This window comes from Anopheles gambiae, chromosome 2, assembly GCF_943734735.2.
Source record: "Anopheles gambiae chromosome 2, idAnoGambNW_F1_1, whole genome shotgun sequence".
NCBI classification, from domain to species: Eukaryota; Metazoa; Arthropoda; class Insecta; order Diptera; family Culicidae; genus Anopheles; species Anopheles gambiae.
The window spans coordinates 15,188,838-15,212,689 of record NC_064601.1 but is presented as its reverse complement, the minus strand read 5'-3'; the positions used below and the strand labels follow the sequence as shown (position 1 = coordinate 15,212,689).

General features: G+C 45.1%; 1 protein-coding gene and 1 long non-coding RNA gene across 7 annotated transcripts in view; both read right to left on the bottom strand.

Annotated features, from left to right (window-relative positions):
* Nucleotides 1-23,852, bottom strand: part of LOC1281351 (nephrin) — a 135,427-nt gene that overhangs the window by 58,385 nt on the left and 53,190 nt on the right. The gene's annotated exons all lie outside the window — the stretch shown is intronic.
* Nucleotides 18,636-19,833, bottom strand: LOC133391502 (uncharacterized). The gene is made up of 2 exons (XR_009765006.1): nucleotides 18,906-19,833; nucleotides 18,636-18,829 (listed from the first exon to the last, which is right to left on the bottom strand). It is a non-coding gene; the product is annotated as an uncharacterized LOC133391502 (long non-coding RNA).

Sequence of the window (23,852 nt, the reverse complement as noted above, 5' to 3'; positions counted from 1 at the left end):
GAAACCTCAATGTGAATATAAGCTCCCCGTGCGATCGTTTTGGTGTACAGTGAATCCTTTTAGCGAGTTATTCCACCAGAACGCACAAATGTGTGCGTGCAAAAAATAACCCCCCTTTTACGAGCATTCGATCGAATTTGCGGTGGTCATGTGAGAGTAAAAATAACTGTCAAACTTCTTTAAACGTGTGAATGCGATTGAAGAGCATGTTTGAGTGCAGAGAAATGGGATCTTTTTTGTTTTGTTTATTCCTTTTCCCTGCCACAGTTGCAAGTTACGAGCACTTTCATCCCACGATCGGTTCACGGCCAGCGGTGATATTATTTACGACCCACCACAGAACAGCCCCACGCAACTCGTAATCGCCGCCGGAAGATCGTTCTTTGAAGCGTTATTTTCACACCGGCATCCGGTTGTTCTCCTCCGGCAAGCAATTATGGGACTTTTTGTCGTTGTTGTTGTTGTTGTTGTTGATCCAACCCATCGGACGTCACACCATTGGACGGCAGGACGGAGATTAGGGGATTTTGTTTCCGTGGAACATATTATTTCTATGTTACTTGTGTTCTGTTTTTTGCTTTCTTGTGCCGTTGCTTAGCCCCCGCAATGTGGTCGCTATTTTTGTTTTCGGCATCAATGCTGGCAGTGGTCCCGCTATCGAAGGGAGACAATTTCTTCAATACCAGAGCACTGTGTTGGCCATTAAGTGTCATTTTGTTGTTTTGATCTTAGCCGAATGGTTCTCGGCTGGCAATAAAAATGGCCGACGAACGGTAATAAAACTGGCTCAAGTTTCCATGCCGAGAGACGGCGGCCAGTTCGGGCAAGGGGTGCATGGGTGGAAGGAAATCATACATAAAAATCGTTCCACTGCTAGCTTTATTGGAAACACTGTTCCTGAAACTGGCAAAACAAAAGCAGCAGTAGAAGAAACAAACGCAAGCACGTGACAATGCCGAACAGACTAGCCAACAAGCAAACCCCAAAAATGGTAAGAAAGGAACGTAGAAAACAGTGGAAGTGTCGTAAAGAATTTATTTCCCAACCCGAAAGGTGGTTGATCCTTGGCCCGTGTTCGCTCAATAACAACGTGGCAGCGCGGACCGTGTTTTTTTTCTTCCACGAGCGTCTCCACTGGGAATGGAGACGCCTGGTCGTCGGTAAGGTAAGCCCGTGGCAATGCATCAGGTAGCGGGGCGCTGTAGGTGTGAATAGGTGAAACCCATTTACGGAACGACATTTAAACGACACAAGATTTGCCCCTCCACCTGCGTCACACCTTGGCGGTGGAAGTACGGGCGTCCAGTGGGAAGGACGATTTGAAAAGCGCTTTTATGTGTGCATTTCGTGTGGGGCAGTTTCGCCTTTCGGGACTGCTGCTACGGCAAAACGGGCGCATTTTGTGCGGTGGATGTTGTAACTGCAAGCGCCATTGAACAGCACATGTTCGGCAAAGGGGGTATGTTACAGTGGATGGAATCCGTCGGTAGGATTTATATATTAAGAGCAATTTGATTGTGCCAGTTTTAACCCCTCCATTACGGGTGATTGATATATTGCTTTTTTATTATTTTTCGCTGTATTGAATTTAATGATCATTCCCGTAGGAATGCTTTTATCGTTATCGTTCTAGGAATCCTGTATGGATTGTTTAAAACGCGCTATTCTCGGAATGTAACTATTTAACAGACGCGTGTTACAAACGTTCTTTTTTTGGCATAACAATTGCATGGAATGGGAATGGAATAGCAATTGCAATTAGCGTAACTGATGTTCCTAAGTGTTTGACGGTGCTATATAATATTGAACCTTATAAATTAATCACAAATCAATTATTTGCACGTAGTGTTCACATCATTGCAATTATCGAGAGCAACTGGTAGAAGAAACTAAGTAATTATAACAACATATTTAGCAGGAACCATTTATGTTACCTCAACAACACCATTAACTTGATTCCCCTATGAACATTGTGCTCAAACATTTCATACATCCGACAAAAGCTTACGACAAATGCAAACGACTGCTCGTACTACGTCCAACGCCCTATCTAAATCGCAATCGAAGGTAATCGTGAACCGTAACGACAAACATCGCCTATTCGCGAGCACAATTCTTGCTTTGTTTCCCCTTTTGATCCGTTCCAGCCCTACACCGGCGAAGTAATTCAATGGCCCGTCGAATAGACATCGAAGCATAGCGGTTTGATCGTACGCCACCGCGCACAAGCTCATCGTGGATCACCTAAACCACACACGTGTGGTCTTCCCAAACCATGCCTTAATCCCATCCTTAGAACGAGCTCGAGAAACCCATCCCAGGGACATTGTGGAATCGTTTGACCTCGAGGGAAAACACGCCACACGGGAGGACAAACCCAGCCAGGATGTGCCACCGTATCACGCCCGACTGTAATGCGAGCAGTGTCAGTCCTCAAACAGGCCAAGACTTTACCGTTCGGTGGTTCCGTGTACCGAGATAGTTCGTAATCGCATCCACGATGATCAAATTTGGCTGTGGACTGCATCCCACATTATGCACCGGTGCCGGTAGGCGGTAGCTGCAAGCATGTGGCGCTTGCGGACACGGGAACGTGCACGAAGACGGCTCGAACAAAGCGCACGTACCCGCCCGATAAGAGCAACCATGTTTTCGGGGAAACATTGTCAGGGCGTGTGTGGCAGAGTTTCTTCTCTTGCTTCCCTTCTCTTTCCACACACATTCCAGGTCCAGGTGCGCTATGCGCGCGCCCGAAAGCGGCTTGCCAAGGACGCGCAACCGATGCCCGATGTCGCTGTCGTCTAAGTAGTGGACAAACAATCGACGTGGCCACATCGTATCCTCCTTTATGCTGTCGATAGGGCCCTGTTACCCCGTGATTGTCGTCGGTACGTTCCCCTTTTCTCCGGTCGATGATACACCACAAATGCAGCCACATCAGTGGCGACGGACGCGTGGAAGAAATGGGGACAGGCAGGATGAGACTAAACGAAAATTTCGTTTGTTCTTGCCCAGCGACACAATTACTTCCGCCCGTCCAAAAGGGACCACCGGTTCGCCGCTCGCTAGGCTTTGTCGGTGGACAGTTCACGGAAGCACAAGCGAGCGGATGGGCAAATAATGATGCTATGGTGCTTCTCCCGCCCACCAGCCAGGCTGATTCGCGTTTGATCACGGATTGTTACGGATCAATAACGGTGTCAAACAGATTTGATGCTAAACCGGATATCCATCCATCCACTTAGGCGGTCGTTCGTTGGGTGGATCATGAGCATGACAACGATGCCGTTGAGGACCAGCGATTCCACTTCAATCACGCGCTGTTGGAGAGGCTTGTTCACTGGTAATGACGTCACCGGGCACTGTGTGTCTCCAGGTCATACCTTTGCCAACGCTGCTCTTTCCACTTTGAAGTAAAACACGGCCACTAAGTGTCATTGCTGAGACGGTGGTTCATCTAAAAGCCAATATTTATCTCTAAAGTAAAATATTCACTTTCAACTTTGAATAGTCCTTGTAACACTGTTCATATTATTAACAGCTTACCACAAGATTCCTGGCAAGAAGTTACACCACTGTAAAAATTGAGCGATTTTGATACATTTAAACGAGAAAAGCTTACAAGCTTTACAATGGGGAAGTAATAACCACCCTCGGTCACGTTTTTTTGTTGCTTCCAGTGCGTTACACACGCCTCTCTGCACAGTACTTAAGCAAACAAAACGAGGGTCCATAAAACAAAATGTCACACAAAACGAACCGTAATCCTTTGTAATATTCCCATGCGCACCTAAATTGGATTAAATCGTAGGTTCGATTTTTCTGGCCACCCGCTTGCACGATCGGAATCTAGCCACGAACAGCACGTAAAGCCTACATTATTACCATGTCACACCATACCACATGCACACAGCGCCCATTGCCCTCATCGACTTTGAGCCTTCGTAATGAAACCAAATCCTGCCCACGCCGCATCGCTTCCTTCACGAGCTGCCGTCACTTTGTCACGAGGTTAGCTTCCGACACTCACACGCACATACACAGGCACGAGCAAACGCTTGTTTACTGTCACCGGTATTGAACCGGGTACCGCTTCGCTTGCTGGCACCCGAAGCATTCCCGTAAGCTGCTTGCACTGCACGCACCAAACGGTACGGTTTACGGGACGGGCCAAAAGTGGTAGAAAATGTTAAATGTCATGTAAAGCAATAAAATTCAATTTGACACCCATAAAAGAGGGAATGGGAGGGCTCGAGGGGGGGGACGAAAAAGAACAAGCACACAACAGCACCCAAAAGAGGGAAGGCCGTGTAGGAAGCGTATGTTACGTCGGCCAGACACTTCGGCCCAGTTCAAACCGAAAGGTACGACTTTCAACAGCTTCGATCCGACATCGGTGGTCAAAGGTCTTACTTCCCACTCTCCCCTTTCGTGTGTGTGTGTGTGTTTGTGTGTTTGTTACGGGGGTAACGTAAGCCCGTACTGGAGCATATTTTCTTCCACCCCGGCCGCTGTCTACGGGCTACGCTTCCGCGTAAATCGGTTCCGGAATGCCCATTGGCTGAGTGTTGCGGTGGGTTGCTCTGGGTAGTTGGGATTTATAGTAACGGCATCCCTTGCACCCACGCGTTCGTAATGCTCTTAAACGGGGGAAAAAAAATCCGACAGTGGCCCACGCTGCGGGTGGAATACAGAGTCTCAAGAGTCAACCATGCGCACAGAACGACGGAACGGAAATGGAAATAATCTCCGAAAATGTAACAGTCATCGACCAAAGACGCGAAACCTTCGCCGACCTTTGACCGCTTCCAGCTAATGGGATTTCTTATGCATGGTTCGGGTTTTGAAAAAGGGTTTTTCGGGGGGGGCTTTGTTGCGTGCTTTGTGGCTTCCTGGTAGCTTCGTGGGCGCTAGTGTTGGTTAAGAGCTTACAATCAAACGCTGCATGACTTTTGTCGACCTTTTAATGTCGTATAAATATTAACTTTTAAATAACGACTAGAACTACACAAAGGAAGCGCTGTAATGAGGATGGAATAGTCATTAACAGGATCGCTTTACCACACACCACATGGCTATCAACAATGCAATTTGAACGGATTTGTACTGAGCATTGATTGCACATAGCTATTCAATTTGCTGTACGATATCACATTGGAACAGTTCATTTAACTGCCTGATGCTAAATAAGCCATCATTCATACAGCTTCGTTGAATAATTGATGCAAAGCAAACGATAAAGCAAAAATAATTCAATCCATGCTAACATTCCACAGTAAAACCCTACCATCCATTTGTTATTAAACTGACCACCGACAAAAACTCACCGAACACATAAAGTGTCAGCAATGCATAAAAATAAGTGCAACCTTTTGTAAGATAAAAGGTTTTGGATCGTGCAATCAGCGGGCAGCCATTTTGCTAACACATTGTCACAAGCGGTTGCCGTGTAGCAACAAAAACCGCCCTCAAACCTCTCTCCCAAACGGGGAAAAAAGTGGCCAACGAACACAGTAGTAACCGAGATTGGCATCCATTTACCATTCACTGATTCTGATTGCACAAATTAAAGTGCTTGGTAGTAAGGGCAAAAAAGAGCAAACATACACACACACACACACTTCATGCACCCTCATCCATGGCTCCACGGTGCACAGATTGCTATCCTATTGCGTCGACCAAGCGTCGACAAAACAAGTGAAAAAACAAGAACAAAAAAAAACCCCATCCACCAACAAATCGACGTGCATGGAAGGCACGAATGAATGGATTGCTGTCGTGGATAGTGTAAAAAACTAAAATAGCACCCCGGATCGCTTACCTGTGGCTTTGTGTCGGTGGCCCGGCATTGTGCGTCGGTTCGGTTTTCGGAATCGATTGGTGCACAGTTCGGTCCCGGCAAAAATGGCCCATCCATCTTTTGCCATCGGTTGTTCTAGGGCTATTTTTACGACAACTCTCGCCACCGACACGTGTGAAGCATTTGAAAGCAACAGTTCACAGAGTGTTTTTTGTTGTTTTTAAAGGATCTTGAAACAGTCAGCTTTGGTGAGTGCTTTAAGGGTGATTCTTTCCATATTTCTCTGTTAGTCAGTGTTTGCGATGTTTCAACATCTAACCATGGTTGAATAAAAACATACCATGTACATAGAAAGTATATTGTACAAGCCTTTTCTATCTCCTGCTATATTCGTCTAAAAAAAGAGTACCATATATACTGGGTGGCACCGAGTGGCACATCCGAAACATCTCAGTAATAATAAAGCTCCTGCATCATCCGAAACGAAACATCAAAACAGCAATCCAATGCGAACGATGCCATGTCTCTGCCACCGAAAATGATGTTCGTTGCTGTTATTTCGTTCTATTTCATATTTTTTATATTACCTACAGCACCAAATCAAACATGGCGTGCATCGTCTCATATCGATCGTGACCATATTTCCAATGCATGAGAAATACATTATGAATGATAACGTTCGCTTCCTGCGCTAGCGCATGGGTATCGGTGAAGGCGAAACTAAGGGCAAACGCGGTGGGCGCATTCTAGATGCTGTATCAGGTGTTGAGATGAAGCAAATAGATCTGCCAGAAAGCCACGCAAAACGTAGCGGTATAACACATCTGGCGAATAATTTACTAGATGAAATTGTGCAAGATTGGCAAACAGTGCAATGTACGATGTATTAAAAAAAACACTGCCTTTAAGGTTCGTTGCGCACTGGTTCGAATCTATTATTGCTGAAATACTTGCCATAGTCTTAATGATTCAAGTTTGGTAATGATTTACGCAACAATCTTATAGCTCATCATGACACCGACGCAAGAATCAACACAAAATTAAGCCGGCACTTGAATCTCACCCACCAACGTGTTTGTGTGCCACAAAAGTTACGCTTTTGCGCTCCACCGTACGACTAGCTGAAAGATTCAACCCGTAAAAGCCTACAGCAAACTTTTGTCACCTTCGTGGCGGTGGGATTGCTATGCTGCGGAAAGTTCAAATCTTGCGTCGGTTTGCGTGCTTGTTGTTGTTCGTCAACCGATAACATCGTGATTCTTCGCGCCTGCTCGGTCGGAGATGTTGCCTCTGTCAGCCCGCTGGCGGATGCAGCCGCACGCAGCCACATCAAGCAGACAGTGGCCAGGAACGGCCAAGGAGCAAATTTTACGCAACAACGCGCACCAACGTGTTTAGGCAGCGAGGCAGCACTGACGTGGTCTGGCAAACGGTACGAGGTAGATCCCTTCAGCACACGTCACCTTTCCAACGGGACAGAAAGCTCCATACATACGCATGTATCCGTCTCAGTGTTGGCAAACACGAATCACCGAATCCGGGAAGCTGCCGGAAGGTAAACGTGAAAACTTCCCGCCTGACGATGGCGACGTTTGATGGTGAGATTCTGGGCGCTCGACCTGGTATATGTGTTTGTGTGTATGACTAGTGTTTGTTTGGAGTGCAAAGAAAAGAGCCTGAAGGCTCCCCCTCCCCCCCCCCCCTCCACTTAGGAAGTCCCCAAACACGTGTCAGGAAGTTAGTTTCTAGCATAATTTCAGTACGTTCGTGTTTGGTGCCGCATGCTGGAGAGGAAGGTTCACCAATCGTTCCGTTTGTATTTGTAGGCCGGCCCGGATGAAGGTAAAAACAATAAACTACGCCATTGTGCAGGCCACAACGATGCTTGTCTTTCGATGCACTGTCGGTAAGCGTTTAGCTTAGATGGAATGGTTTCCTTCGTTGGCTGAGTTTCTTCTTCTATGTTTGAAAAAAAAAAGAAGAAGGCATTTGCTCATTTTGAAATAAGTTTAAATTTTAGATTTATATGTTTATAAAACCATATCGTTGAATTTTAATTGTAATCAAAAAATAGGGAAACTTGGAAACAAATTATACGTTTCGTTTGCGATCTTCATTCGATATGTTTTAATGCACCAGCCCGCTTCCAGTAAACTGTCTACTCCATTCCATTGAAAGCCTTCAACACTTCACCGTTCACCATTCACCCAACGATAACACGTCAGCAGCGCTCCCTTTTAGCTCCCTGTTCTTTTATTCAAAAACGGCTACAAAAACAAAACGATACACGAACAAAACCGCTTGCATACATCGCAACCGGTTGGATTTGTTTCGGAAGTGTTACACACACACACACACCAAAGTATAACAGTGTGTGCAGAAAGCTGTCACCAACGGGCTCGATACTGCAATCAGCGTAAGCCTCAACACGTCCTAAAGCGCCCGAAAACCTCCGCAACAGAACTTTTCGCCTTTTGTTCGAGAAGGCGGTAGTCCCTTTCGCTTCCCGCTTTTGTGAGCCCAGCCCCAGTACGTAGTTTTCTTATAAATCCATCCTTAAACGATACGTGAAGCAGCACGCTGTGCTGTGCGACAGCTTGGCTAAAGGCAAGCCACCGCTCGCCCCGTCTCCATCACGCAACACTCTGCTGCGATGTGTCAGTCTTGCTCGACTTTCTTTATATTCCCGTGACTCGGCCCAAGGTTTCGTGTCGAAAAGCTAGCACGCTTTTTCATGGGCAAACGGGTTTTCCTCTATGCTTTATTATCCACTACTGCCCTATTGAAATAATAAAAGCGTGAGACTGCTGCTGCATATACATCGCAATGCTGCATCAGAATCTTGCTTGCATTAAAAAAAAAGAGAAGAGGAAGAGACAGCTTCCCTTGGAACGGTGGCTGCTCGCAAACGCAAAAGGGCGCGAGTTTTTGTTCGCCTCCCTGCAAAGTGGCAGCGGTTTCTGTGCGGGTTGTTGTCGGTGAAGCTCAGCCATCAACGGGTGAAGTGCGCCATTTTTCAAGCCATTCGTCGGTCGCTCATTCAGCCATTCTTTTCTTTCTTGTCGTTCAACCACTCTCTCTTGAATGTGGGAATATGTGTGTCTGTGAGCTTTTGGATAGTTTAGGGATGTTGCTGTGTGTCCGGTTAGTTTCGCAGCGGCACTGGTCGGACCAAATTTTCGCTTCATGAGCTGGCTTGACACCGTGTGTTGGTGTATGTGTGCGGTGGCTGTCTTGGCAGTCGGTGGACAATTACTCATTTAGAAGTTTTCTGTGAGTGGCACTGGCGGTTTTGCGTCCATTTTTGTAGTGTTTTTTTGTTTTTTGTTCCTTTATCACATCCTGGTGATTGGATTGGGTTTTTTTCTTCTTTCTACTGTTCTTTAGTTCATTGGAATTGCTTGGCCCTGTTTTTGCTACACGCCAGTCCTTTCATTAACAATGACTTCGTCTTGTTGCTTGGCTGAAGCAGGCACGTTGACACGTCGGCTACTTTCCGTGGAACCGCTTATCATGGTTGCAATCTAAAACACATCTAATGTAAGAAGACTGTTTTTTAATTTCTGTAAAACCGCTGCTATGGATGTCAATGTTTGAGGTGAAAGAAGATATTGGGTTTGAAAATGTCTTGGTGCGATAACTTCGAACCAAGTGGAGCATTAGTTTGAGGCTATATTTGTAATTAAATTTGTTTTTCTTTGAAAACCCCTTACTCAAAAACGTTAAACATCCCGACACTAAAATTAGAATACTATGAATTACTTATCTGAATTATGTCTTTGGATGGCCCGTCCGTGGCTAGGTTAATTTTATCCCCTTCGCCTACCGGAACCACACCCTCGAACGCACACGTATTGCTCGTATGTTCGCCGTATGTTGTTGACTTCGCGTAATGAAAATTACTTGGAGGTAAGATTCACAAACACGATACTTTGCACTTTTGGTTTTAGGAAAAGGAAAATAGACTTTCATTCAGGCAGTCGCTGATGAGATCAGGGCTGTGCAATGCCACGAAAATGCTACTACTTTGTAAGCGAAGTAAAACGCCAGTTTGTTTTGCTAAACCAACGTCAAAGTTCTATGTTGGCAACGTGAATACGATACATTTATAATTCAACAAGCATCAATCCACATCCTTTACCTAAATTTATTATTTTATAGTATTGAAAGTTAATTTAAATAATTGTAAGAAAGATCCTCATATTTAATAAAATATAATTTTGTAGAAACTGATTGTTTAAAATAGGATAGCGACAAGTATTAAGATACAAAAGTATTAAACAAAGAATCTTACTGTACGCGTACACTAACACAACATCCCGATTCGTCTGCAACCCTCATCACATTCAGTAAAAGAAACAACAAATAAACGAAAAATAGCTCTCCTCTGTTGCTCGCACCCAGCGGCACAACGACATTTATCCTCGATATGCATTACGTCAGTCCGTTCGTCCTTAAAATGCGTCCCATTCGAATTGGCTAACGAGCTTGCTGCCACCGTTTGCCGCTGCTTCTGCCCAGCCCATAGCCCGAGGCCACCGAAATAACAACATTCCATTTCAACATTCAGCTCTGCTCCCTTCTAACGGGGAGCGTTCATTTTGAAGCGCCCTGACCGCGCTTTCCCCTTACCCCGTAAGTGCTTGGGTCCGAATCCATCAAGCTTTGTGAGCGATTTTTCATCAAGCACTTATTGAAAAATGCCATTCAACCGATTCAAGTATATGCTGTATGCTTTATATGACGTCGTGTGTGACATTATGTTCAATGAACGAGGGAGCTTTCTTGCCTGGTATATGTTACGTTGTTTGCCAAACCAAACAAGCTGATCCGTTTCTTTAATATCACTTTTTTCGTAGGCATAGGGTAACAAAAATGAAAGGATTTTGTTTACATTGTATTGCGGAACGCGTTACGCATTTTTATGCTAGTGAAAAACTGTAAAATTACAACAATAACACAAACATTACCGATCTTATGATGATCTGTCGCTCTGCTTCGCTAAGCCCGGAGCAAATGGAATGGTTTTCATTCGTTCTTAAATAAAAATTCTACAAATTCATTAAACTAATAATTTACTCCTCGAGATAGAAAGTTTAGCAAACACAAAAAAAATTAAATTTTCAAAAAACCAAGCACAAACGAACTAACTTCCTCTTATGTTATGCCTATACAAATGGAGTTGATGGAATCATCTTTTTGTTATACACAAATCAGCACGACAGAAAGCTAGCTTCTGTTGAAAGTTTTCCACCCTTTTTTCACTTTTCATCGTTCGATGTTAACAATGGCCTGGTGGAAAACAATTGAAAGCAAGTTATTTTCCACCTTTCGCTTCTAAGCATTCATTGGCTGCAATGCAATTAAACTCTACAACTCGGAACAGCTAGCAGCCGGTCTTCCTAGTATGGCTTGCAGTGCATGCTGAGAAATGCATTTTACCGACAAAGTACGGTTTTTCCTCTTTTTTCAATTATTGTACCACGTTCAAGCAATTCGCTCTTATGCGTTTTTTTTTTTGCAAAAGCTCCCTGTCACGAGAAAAGTGTCCTTTGTGTCCAGTTTCGCACCACTCACTTCTCCTTTATCCATGCATCCTGGCAGATTTCAGGTTCGGTACGGATGGTAGAACATTTTCTTCATTCGCATGAATGATTTATTGGTTTTCCATCGGTCTATTCATCCAGCGCTTCAAACATTCCATCGTCAGCATTTGTAGTTGAGTGTGGCGCAAGTTTCGAAAACCTTTTTCCAATGCTGCTATGTACATGTGAAAATGTTGGCCCTCTCTTTACCCATTTGCAATGAATTATTTTCTACTGTTAAAAGCCCAACGTTGAGGTTTTAAACTATGTTTAAAAACAGGGTTTTGTACAAAAAAGCATTGGTTAGATGTAGAATGGTAGCTTTCTAGATCCATTCTGCATGGTAGCTACATTCGGAAGAAGTTTTGTCACAGGTGTAGCTGAAGCTATGCATGGAAAATGGCACCTTCTCAGAAGGACAGTGCGGTTGCTGGCAAATTAAGTTACTATCAAAGTTCATTATTTATACTTAACCACTACCGGCCGGTCGGACGATCGAAGACCAGATGCAGACGCTCACACTCACAACGGACAAGCTGTAGTGAACCGGTCATTAGATCGGTATGGTATCATCAATAGTGGGAAGAGCTTTTGCTGGAAATTTTACTTTCGCACTTTTCTGATGAGTAATATAGATTCCAACTGAAGCATTTGATTGGTTGTCTGTAACCTTGGGCAATGTTGAACCTTGGGCACCTTTAGAACGCTATAGTTAAGCGTGTCAGCATCGCGATTAAGAGCATCTCTTTGCTTGCAAAAAGGGCTGAACGGATTTGTAAGCTTGCACAAAGGTCTGTAAAATACAATCATGCCTTGAAGGTTTTGAACATCAACAGTAAAGGATAAATCGTACGCTTTCGGCAAGTTTTGTGTAAGACTAAAGTAAAATATTGTTCTTTGTTTGAACTTCCTTTCGATTGAGGAATTCTAGCCGCAGAATAAATTAATATACATTTATTCGACAGAAATAGATCCCCTACCTCATGGCAGTCTATTTCAACACATCAATATTGGGGATAGTACCGAAGCAAAGCACCAGACACCACTGTAACGGTAACTGCAACCACCGCTGTCTGGAACATCCGGAACTCCGGAATGTTCGGAAGGATCCCTCCTCGGGGCGATGATCAATTTATCAATTATTTAAATTTGTCATATAATCATACTTGCCGTGCTGGCACTGGTTGTATTAATGCACTCGAGCACTCGAGGACCGATTTGCATCCGCTCGCTAGACCAAGCCGATAGGGAAGAGGGCTTGAAGCAAAAATGGCACAAGCACGACACCAAGATGTCCAATCCCAGAACGGTCGGCCAAAACGTACGATGCCAATTATTCGTACACGATTTCCTTCCTAACGAGTGCCTTGCACACAGGTGAGGCAGAGGTCCAATCACCGGCCAGCGTACTACTGTATGTGTGGAGCTTGTTTTCGAACAGGCCAGGATTAGCAGTCCCCAGGCGTATGTTTTACCGATGCCCAGATGCGAACGATTACGCTTGTCCAGCCGCTTGTCGTCACCGTGCCACTTGCTGGGAGCCGTGTTTGCGAGCCAACGGTTGCAAAAACTTCCATCCCACCTGCCCAAGAGCAAGAGTTGAAAATCTAGGCTCCTTCAGGCTGACTGTTGGTGAGCGCAGAAGGTCAACGACGCGCCGATCCGATCCACTGTTCAGAAAATTGCCCCGTAAAAGCGGTTGCACCCGTCGGCGTATCTTTCACTGGAGGGGTATGTACGTTTTCCGTCACTTTTCATCGACATCGATGAAGGCCCCCTTAAGATTGGTACGAGCAGGGACCATGGGCAGATTAACTCCATCGCCAAACCCAGGCTAAGACTTTTGATCGATGGCACACAGATGAATACGGGGCAGATGAGGATACGGGAGTGGAACTTAACGATCGTAAGCCTCACGGGAGAGAGGATGGCATAATCTTGATGGGAGAAAATTGTGAAGCAGTGTACTTTCATGGTGCCACTTGAAAACTGCCGAGCTAAACCGAACCCAGAACTCGGCGGAAGTGTATGGCTTTCTCTTTGCTAGCTTATCGGTATGTGTGCATGTCTTTGTGTGTGTGCGAGTGGAAATATTCCCATCCTCGGTAGCATGTAGCCGTTCTTGAATGGGTGCGTGTTGAGGCTTATAATGGTAGCAGATTGCTGGTTTGCTGGGGAATCGGTATGCGAAGAAGATTAGTTCATGATTATACAGTAAATTTGCTGGATGGATTGAATTAAAGGGAACTGTGTCGGCGTGACGCTGCTAGAAGGATTAAACACACACACACACACACACACACACACACACACACACACACACACACACACACACACACACACACACACACACACACACACACACACACACACACACACACACACACACACACACACACACACACACACACACACACACACACACACACACACACACACACACACACACACACACACACACACACACACACACACACACACACACACACACACACACACACACACACACACACACACACACACACACACACACACACACACACACACACACACACACACACACACACACACACACACACACACACACACACACACACACACACACACACAGATATACGATTCAATCAAAGTTGTACAAGAATATCAGTTTCAATAAGGGTTGTTAGGATTATTAGCAAGCTCTACTATAGCATTGAAAGTGCAAACCACTGTTGGGATCAAAATGTAAAGAGGATTTCAAAATCCATTTCAGCTACACAGCTTGGTAACTTTTCAAAATACTACTGAAATTTTTCACTTTTTTGGTAGATAATATGAAGCTTGTGAACATTTTAGGAACATCTTTCTTTTGACTTGATGACAAAGTTACAATAAAAATTACAGAAAACATATCAGCAAAGCTAACTTACCTTGAAACTTTTTCTTTCCCGGTTATCTCCCAAGAATAAGAGTAGTTTTATTAAAGACATACACATATTTATTACATTCTTGGCATTGTATGTAAACTACATTTTTGGTTCATAAACGCACAGTGATAGTATACATTCTTTGGATTGCCACCGCCTTAAAAAGCATCTTGAAATGTTCAGATTCGAGTATAATGATCCAAATTTATCTAAAATCTGGCATTCTAGTATCTTTGCCAAACACAACTGTCATTGTCATCGCTGCCAAAGAAATGGGTCGGTGTTTTGTACCCCCACTCCACCCGTCTATTGAACCACAAGCCTCCGAAACGGTCCTAAAGCACCTTTGCGCAAATAAACCTACCTCGTTTGCCGATGCTTCAACCCCGGCCTCGCCAGCCAGTTTTCATTGAAATGTTTACACGAATCGGGGTGGAATTCGTTTCGCACAACCGTCAACTCCCCCCCTCCTGCCCGGGGTCTTTAGAACGCAGCCCAATTTAAATCGAACCTCTGAAAAGCTCTTCACCAAATAACGCAAAGCACTTAAAACTTCTCGGAACGAATCGGAGAGCGTCCGAGACCGTAAATCGCTTTATGTCGTTTAGTCATTAAGGCTCTGGTGAAGCATTTTCCAATCCGGGCGCCACCTCCCTCTCCCAAACGGACGGAAATTAACATTCTTTCCCTTTTTCGGAGCATCCTTCCAGTTTCGCTCGGTCCCAATGTGTCCAACAGTCCAACAAGAACGGGCGCCGTCAAACGGGCCGCACAAACGGGCTGCCTTTTGAAAGCCCTTTTTCGCTTGAACGCTTGAAAAGCACAAAACCGTGGAACAAATTCCAAATGAAGTGCCACTCCACCACCGGGTGTCCTGCTTACCCGGCAAGCACTTGTCCACATTGGTTTGCTACCGCGGTCCCACCAAGCGTACCGAGAAAGCCGTGCATCCAAAAGAAATCCCACCCTCCTCTGTTTGGTAGGTATTTATCTCCATTGAACTCGCGCTCGAAAGTATCGTTTGCCGGCGGGGGCAAAAGCTTCTTTAGACAGCTGCCGCCGCGCACCAGGGAAGCACTTTCAATACACACGAACGAAAGCGCATCACTTTCACAGGGAAGAAATGCTCTCCGCGCGTAAAGCTACAACGAGTGCGCCCTCCTCGTTCCTGAGCTGCGCTTATTTAATCGCTTTTATCTAACCGATAAATAGGTCCTTAAAAGCTTCCGGAGCCGTAACCTAGTTGCCTTTTAGACGGGGCTCGTAACGCACACCGCTCTCGGCTTCTTACGGTGCTCGGTAAAATAATTTTACCGGCAGAGGGTGGTCTGATTAAATGCCGGTGGAATGGTTTCAACATTTACCATCCCTTCATCGATAGCAGTACGTACGAGCAGGAACTGAAGGCTTCCGTTCGCTTGCCTTCTGCTTTGTTCCCTCCCTATTTTGTGCGCAGAAGAAAAAAAAAAAGAGCCAACCTCAACCCACCCGACTGCTTGCCTTTCCGCCTTCCCTTTTTTCCCCCGGTATGAATATTTTGAAATCCTTCCCACGTACGCTGCCGCTTCCCGGAACGAATGACGGCGAATGTGCTCCGCGTGACAGCCGTTTACGTGGTTGCTTTCATTCCCTTTCAATTTGCCGCAGGTTATTTTCATTGGCATGCACTATCTATCTTTGCCTGCAGCACACTCTATCCTCTTTCCGCTGGCCGTTCCGGCCAAAGTTGCCGACTGAAAAGCGCCCAGGAGGGAGACAAAAAACAAGCTCACCAAGCTTTTAAATCGTAAGATAAAGCACCACCACCACCACCACCCATCCAGTGGCAAATGTCAGTGGCTGGTGGCGAAAATCGTCTCGATGCTTTACCGGCACCGGTTTATACGAAACGAAGGGCTTCCCAATGTTCCCACCGACTGCCAGTTTACGGGGGCGCAGGTGCTTCTCGCCCTTCTATTCTCGCGTTTTTGCCGCCGCTCCAACCGGTGCGCTTTTACTGTCGCCCAGTGATCTATGGTGCATGCCGAAGCGGTAAAAATAACACCAGAAATGCAAATAAACAAAAGTTTATGTTTGTTTTTGTCCCGAAAACCCCGCTCACCGAAACTAGGCCGAGCCGCTGTCACACGGAAAGGCGTACGCGCCGCAGCCTAGTGCCGAGTGGCAGCATTTCGTGCTGGAAAGCAGTCTGAGCCCACCGGCACATCTTCCACCATATCCCTCCAACGCTAGGGAACGGGGAACTAAGCGACCGGCATATCGTGGCAAGCAGGACCGGACCGGACAGAAAACCTCACAAAACACAAATAAAGGCACACAACAACACCACCACGGCAATGGCCACGGGAGCGAATACGGCAAGTTCAAACAAGAGCGAGCGGGAAATGAGATTAAAAAAAACGGCCGCCTGACACTGGCGGGTGAATTTCTTCCTGCCGGAGGTTCAGCCACAGTGCCATTGTTTTCTCTGTGTTTTCCATTTTCTACCATGCGAGAAAGCGCACGAAATTAAATGCAAAAAGGTACCAAACCACCCACTTGCCCGCGGTGGACCCACGGAGTAGTAGCAGGCAGCAGTGGAAGAAGCAGCAAATACCTGAATTATTTCTCATCTGCTGCATTTTCAGGAAAGCATCAACCCCGAGCAAACGCTGAAAGTGAGTCAGCGGGCGTTCGGGAGAAGGGCACTGATAGCATGAATTAATGCAAAAAGCCCACCCGGCACGGTAGGGAAGGTGTGCCAACCCGGTTTAAGAGCCGCCAGGAAGGGAAGGTTTCATGCTGCTGCTGCTGCTGCTGTTGCTGCTGCTTGCTGTAGAATGTATGGTTGCATAATTTATCGGAAATGCAAGCAGCACTCTAGCCCGAGACATTGGTGGCCGGCACATGAAGCAAATGTTGCTTCCATAATAAAACAACTCAAAATTGTGCTTACTGGAACGGCTTTAAGGTGAAAGTGTGTGATATCAGTTCGATATTGCCGATGGTGAATCAGTTGAGTTTGTATTAAATTTTGCCAATTTATCTTCGACCAAAGATAACAACAAGATGCTGTGTGATGACATTTTAATCTTTGAAATATCATATGGTGCGAGTGAATGTGATCAATCGTTATAATTATTAAAGAAAAATCCTTTTTATTTCATGATTGGTTTACTGGGGTTTCTACTTTCTATTGTATTTTCTATTAAATTGTTTAGAATGTTTAAAAAGCTTCCAAACTACCATTGCAATTGTGTTATTTTACCTTAAAACCCCCATTCAATGTGCGCACAAATTGGAAATACAAATGATCGATAAAAACTATAATTACAAAACATGCTCAAACTTTCAACCCTAGCCAAATGCCGCTCTATCTAAATAGAAATAACTTTTTTTTTGATTTTCATTGTCGAACGCACCCCAGCAAGTGCAATATTCATGAGAGAAAAGCATAAAAATGTCCAACTCTACCCTACCCTAACAACACACACACACACACGGCAGATCCCGGTGAAGCACCCTTCAAATAAGAAATTAGAGCTTGAACGGTACTTCAGCTCAGCCCCACCGACCTAGCGCGAAAGTGTCCCCTCCACCACCTTTTGCATTGTTTTGCTCGGCTGCTCTGAACTGAACTAGAGCTCGGATTGTTATGCAAACAGCAAACGAAACTACACGCCGCGGCTCTGGCTGTGACAGTGGCGCACCAATCCGAGTCAACCCGCCGTTCGCCGAGTTTGGGGGGGGGCTGAGCGGATTGTTAAGCAAATAAACACGATCGAGCAAAACAAACTAATCACCGGATCAAACTAGAACTAGAAAGGTGCTCGAGCGAGAAAACGCACCCTTCAGCGGCGTGTTATTTTTTGTGTTTTGTTGCCGGTTTGGTGAAAAGCTAGCAGTACTACCGACGGATGCTAGGATTGTACCTGGCCGCGTGTGGTTGTATTTGTACGTACGTGCGAACGTGTGTGTGAAAGATGTTCGAGCTTACCTAGCGCACGCTGGTGAGCGTTGAATTTGCACACGCGAACGCACGGCACCCACTAAACGCTAGATTAATATTTGCTCGGTTCAACAAGCACCAGCGGGTGCGTTGACGTTTGTGTTCGAATTAAAACATTACTTGAACCTAGGGCGGTTGGGTGGGATTTGCCACCCCTCTGCCGGAAGTAGTGAAATAGGCGAACCGATTGCGTTGTGTCGGTTGAAATTTGTGTTGCGTTTGCTCAACCGGTTAAATTTGGCAAAATATTCACTTTTTTGTTCTTGTTTTTTGTTTGTAGCTTTTATTGTAGTTAAATAAATTGAATTTAAAAATCAGCCCAAACTAATCACACAAACTATTTCATGAAAAATGTAATTTAAAATTTATTTTCTGCCTCTACCACAATACAGCTTGTTCACGCACGGTCCGTTCGGTTTCATCTGGACGAAGCCCAGCTTACAGTAGCAACCCTTCACGCAGTTTCGTCCACAGTTTCGATTGATGTAGAAGCAGTACACGGAGTAGCACGGTTCACAGCAGGCAGCTACTTGATTCACACCACACTTGGCTGCAAATGGAAGGATCGTATGAAAAGCGGTTGAAAAGCGGTTCCATTTCCAATGGCCACATCCCAATGCACTCACGCAAAACACCACAGCCAGTAGTTATAACGCCCGATTGTGCATCGCTATGACGTATCAATGCTAGCCAACACGTAACGATGGCAAAAACGGTGACTATAAATCTCATCTTAACTTTGCTTTGGCTTCGCACACGCCGCACTGGACAGAACTGGTTAGTGGTTCTGCTGAGGAGTTTGATTTTAAACCCAACCTTTAAAAACAGATTTGCATTGCAAAGCAGAAACAGTACAAAATAAAGCTGTATCAATACACAAAAAGCTGCGTCTTTGAGAACGCAACACAATTGTTGCAACATTTGTTTACCCCATTGTCTAGACGGGCAATTGTGCGAAAAGCTGTTCAAACAGTACTCATTGCACAAAGCAGAATTACTTTCGGGCGTAGTGTGGAGCTGAAATTATTAACAAAACAAATTTAGAATTGGCTTTAAAATTTCAACATTTTATTTCAACGTCATTGGGAATGACGGGAAACTTATATTCCAATCAGTTAAAGCACTATTGGATATTATGAAACAATACACACGCTAAAGGGAAAAAGGCTCCCTATCCCCACGATTGTCATTATGTTCCAGCTACGCATCTTCCACCGGTTCTTCCGATCCCCACTGTTCGATCCACGTGGCGCTTTACGCCAAGCCAGTTTGCTTAAAACTCCGAGCGACAATTTTAGAACGATAGCTCCTAAATCCGCTCGTTAATGCTGTGATCAAATGAAGTGATTTTGATTTTTCATCACGTATCAACGGCTGGCGCCCGTGCGTCAGATCATTACTCTTCCACTCCCAGGTTTGGAGCAGGCTGGCGGTGTTGATGGTGATGGTGGTGGTGCGGCAAGAGAGCGCCGCGGTTGCCCCGGGACAAAGAGGACAAAGAGAAACTGACGAGGCAAGCATAAATATATGCTACCCACGATGGCAGTATATACGCTTTTTTTTTTTGGCTGTGTGCTATGCTTTTTGTGTATGCAGGCATGTGTTTGTGTACGAAAAACGTGTATGTGTGTGTGTGTGTGTGCGCGCGCTGGAAGTGGGTTCATTTCGTTGAAAGCTCTTCAATTGCCACGCGGGCTGGAAGCTTTTATGGAGAAGGAAACAAATGATGCAAAAACGGCAATCGAGCCGCACTCGCACACATGCGTGACTTGTGAAGAATGAAATGTTCTGCTTTCTTCTTTTTTTGCGCGTGTGTGTGTATGTGCGTGTGTGTGGATTCACATGGGATGGGGCGCGTTTCAGTGTGAGTGGTTAGAGAGGCAAAAAAAGGGACATACAAACAATATCATCCCATGCGCTGGCGCGACGATATACTAAGCCATGTTGATAAATTGTTTGACAGTAATCCGCTCTCCATTTTTCCGCCATCCAAATTGGGTCGCTGAGTTTTGATTGCAAAAGTCAAGTTACGGTGCGGAAAGCATATTACACTGTGCGCGTGCCTGCACGATTTGTCCCATCCACTTTAGTTCACTGTTCACAAAAGCTTCGGAAAAGGCAGATTGTTTCTGATGATAAGTATAACGAGACTCACTTTTTTTTTGTTTGGTAAAAATTAGCTATATGATTTGAAGTAATCTTTATATTGTAATAGGCAAATTTATTGTATCAAAGCTTTCCTCAAGCGAAGAAAAGCTTCTAATTTAAAAAGCAATGTTTCAAGTACATTGAAGAGCGCAACAGCTACAAAAGAAAGGGTGCCAATGCGCACTTTAGCCATTTAAGCAAGAAAAAAGGCACGTTAAACACTTCAATAGGATGCTAGAATTGTAAAAAGAAACACTACCGGCAATCCTTCGCCATGCCGCCTCGCGCGGCATGTGATAACGGCCTGTTAAAAGGCTTAACCAAGATCGAGCTTTCCGCCCGCCCGGCGGTTAAGGCGCGCTGCTGTGCTGTCAGCGCTTTCGAGTGAACATTTATGAAATGGCACACCCATCGTTTGGAACAAAACAAAAAAAAGCACACAAAACGACAACACAAAACGAAACACTTAGACCATAGGAACTGTCAGTGCTGTCAGTCATTGTGTATGGGCATCACAACAACAGCAAAAAAACAGATACCACGCTCGCTTCAGTTGAAGTGAATGAGTGAGTGAGTGAGTGGGGCTTTTTTATTGTCCCTTTCATGAAGAGTGGCATGAGTGGGTGGAGAAAACCAGGATGGCAGAGTAGAGAACGCAGCATCAACAACAATACCCCTTCCAAGCTGGCAATTCAAACCAGACACTCGTATGACGACGATGGTGCCCTATGAATAGCGGAAAGCCAACGCTGCAGATAATGGTGGAGGAGTATGGCGTGGAGTGAAAATAAAAGCGGCCTGCCCCCTCCCCAGCACTCATGCACGTCAATCGAGCCTCGCACAGAAAGCCTTGCGATATCATTTGGAATATTAAACAAACACACACGCGCACACACACACACACACACACACACACACACACACACACACACACACACACACACACACACACACACACACACACACACACACTCACAAGCACAGGCGGCAATAAAAATTAATTTCCGTAATGAATAACAAATACAAACGAACGCCTTCAACGGCTTCGAAGCCACCCACCCCGGACACCGTTGTGGCTTCTTTCAATCAAACGAATCACACTAGCGCTTGAGAGAAGTAAGAAGAAAAAACACGACAGCAACCAACAATTAAAAGCAATGGAGGGGAGAAAAAAGAAGGGAACAAAAAAAAAGAAACATACACATAAGATGAGTAAAACGTTAACAAAAACCCATGACAACCCATAAGGCTCTGTAGCTCAAGAAGACGGCGAAAAAAAACCCGACTAAGAAAATGTGCGTATCATATCTAATGCTACAAACAACCGGGCTCACAGCAGTGCACGTGTGGCGATCCTTGAGTCTGCCCGTAGTGTGGAAACATTCGCCAAGCAAAAACACGCAATCCGGTTCGCTCCGTCTGGTCCGATTTAGACGGCTACGCCCAACCCATGTTCCGGGCACTAATAATGCGATGCTAGAGCTCCCCCTTTTGCCCATGTACATGCTTGCCCATAATGAAGGAAAAGTGAAGGAACACACCACCACCACCAACAACAACAACAAAAATCTCTCGGAAAAGCTGCTTAGCTACCGCTTGCGGGGAGCAAGGGTAGATGTGTATAATAATTTTCTTACCGCATGGAAGGCGTCGGTTTGGACGTCGAACGGGAGGCGACTTTCACACTGCACGCCCTTCCTTTGCCCGGCCGGTGTGAGTAAGCTAAGACGAGGGTACGCCGATTGAGCAGAGTACTGCATCATCTTCCACTTCAGCGGCGTATGCCAGACCGGCGTAATGATAATGAAAATAATAACGCTTAAGCTTAAGGCAACACGACAGGACACGCACAAGCATGCCCGCTGACCATGGATACAGTGCGGTGCAAACAATGGTGCACAGTCAAATCAACTTTGGTTTTGGGCGTTTGAACTGTGCTTGGCACACTTTGAAAATGTGTTTTATTTAAGTGCTGTTTCGACATATCAATGGACATGATGAGTGGTTTCGAAACACTGAGAAATAACGAAGATATAAATAAACTATTTATTAAAGATAAAATAAAGCAACAGATAAAAATAATACAATCTTTGCGATGTATACATCCTAAAATTGCACAACATTGTATCCATCGATACGAGACAGTAATCTCCCAGACACCCGTTACTGTACTTTTTTTCTCTACCACTGCTTCTAAATTGCCACCTAAGAACCGGAACACACGCTTCAATGCCACTTCTTGCACGAACCGGACCACGCCGTCTCAAGGAATTAAGCGGCTCACCAGGCAAACAATCTGCTCAGCGCGCTGGAATGTTTTTGCAGCTTGCGCGACACATCCACCCACCGCCCTACACTTCGGAAAGGATTCACATGGCTGTGTGCACGAACGCACGAGCGATGGAAACCGCAAACCTTTTCCCCCCTCTCCGAAGTTAAATGCACGGTTGCGTTATATTGGGTTGCGGTGCCTTGCGTACGTACGGTCTGGCCGTCGCTGTCGGATGCGATTAGGGCGACGAAAAACGACATTGCCGGTTGGTTCGGCCAAATTACGCCCGACACATATGGACACACAAAACATATCTATTTTTTCCCGGGCACACCAGATGGTACGAGCACTGTTCGCCGGTGTCGCGCTGTGGGTGTTTGCTTTTTGTAGCGTTGGTTTGGTTGGTTTTTTTTGGTTGGTAAGAAATCGAATCTGTAGCTAAAAGCTACACTACACTACGGACGCATGATCGAATAAGCAATTTCATTTCATCGCGTGTGCGCTAGTGCGGTTTCAGCGGGGAAGAATGTAGGAAGACGCTAAATGACACACGTTTAAGGGGGTTTGAAGGGTTTGGCGATACATGATCGAAACATGACAGAGCTACACACAATAATCTCAATATCTTTTAAGTTGTACACAGAAAACTTTTTTATAGGAGTTCGGTAAAGATGTGCTGTATGATTTTGAAACTGAAGATGCAGTAATCCTTTCAGTAAAAATAATGTTTATTGACTCATTCAGTGTTGTTGAGGGCTTTCGAAAATAACAGCTCGTTCACTGAAATAAGTGTAACGCCATTCGGATATTACCGATCGTTCAGTAGTTGGTGGCGATTAAAAAGACACGAAATATATCTTTCCTAGTGAGGTGAAGAGAGTGCCAGTCCTTCAGCTCATGTTCATCCATTGTTTGATACAGTTTTTATATTTTATTTTGTCGTACCAAGATTGATGGTTCAGTAAGCGCTCACAGACACCACGAAATTTCAACAAGGATTTAGGGGATTATAACAAATATTTTACACACTAAAACGGCAGCCAGCACTTTCCTTTTCAAAGTAATCTCGCTAGTCGAAAACTAACCTAATTTATTATTTTGCGTGCTGTAAGCGCCTACCAAATCAATCTTTTTGCACGAACGTTATGTTTTG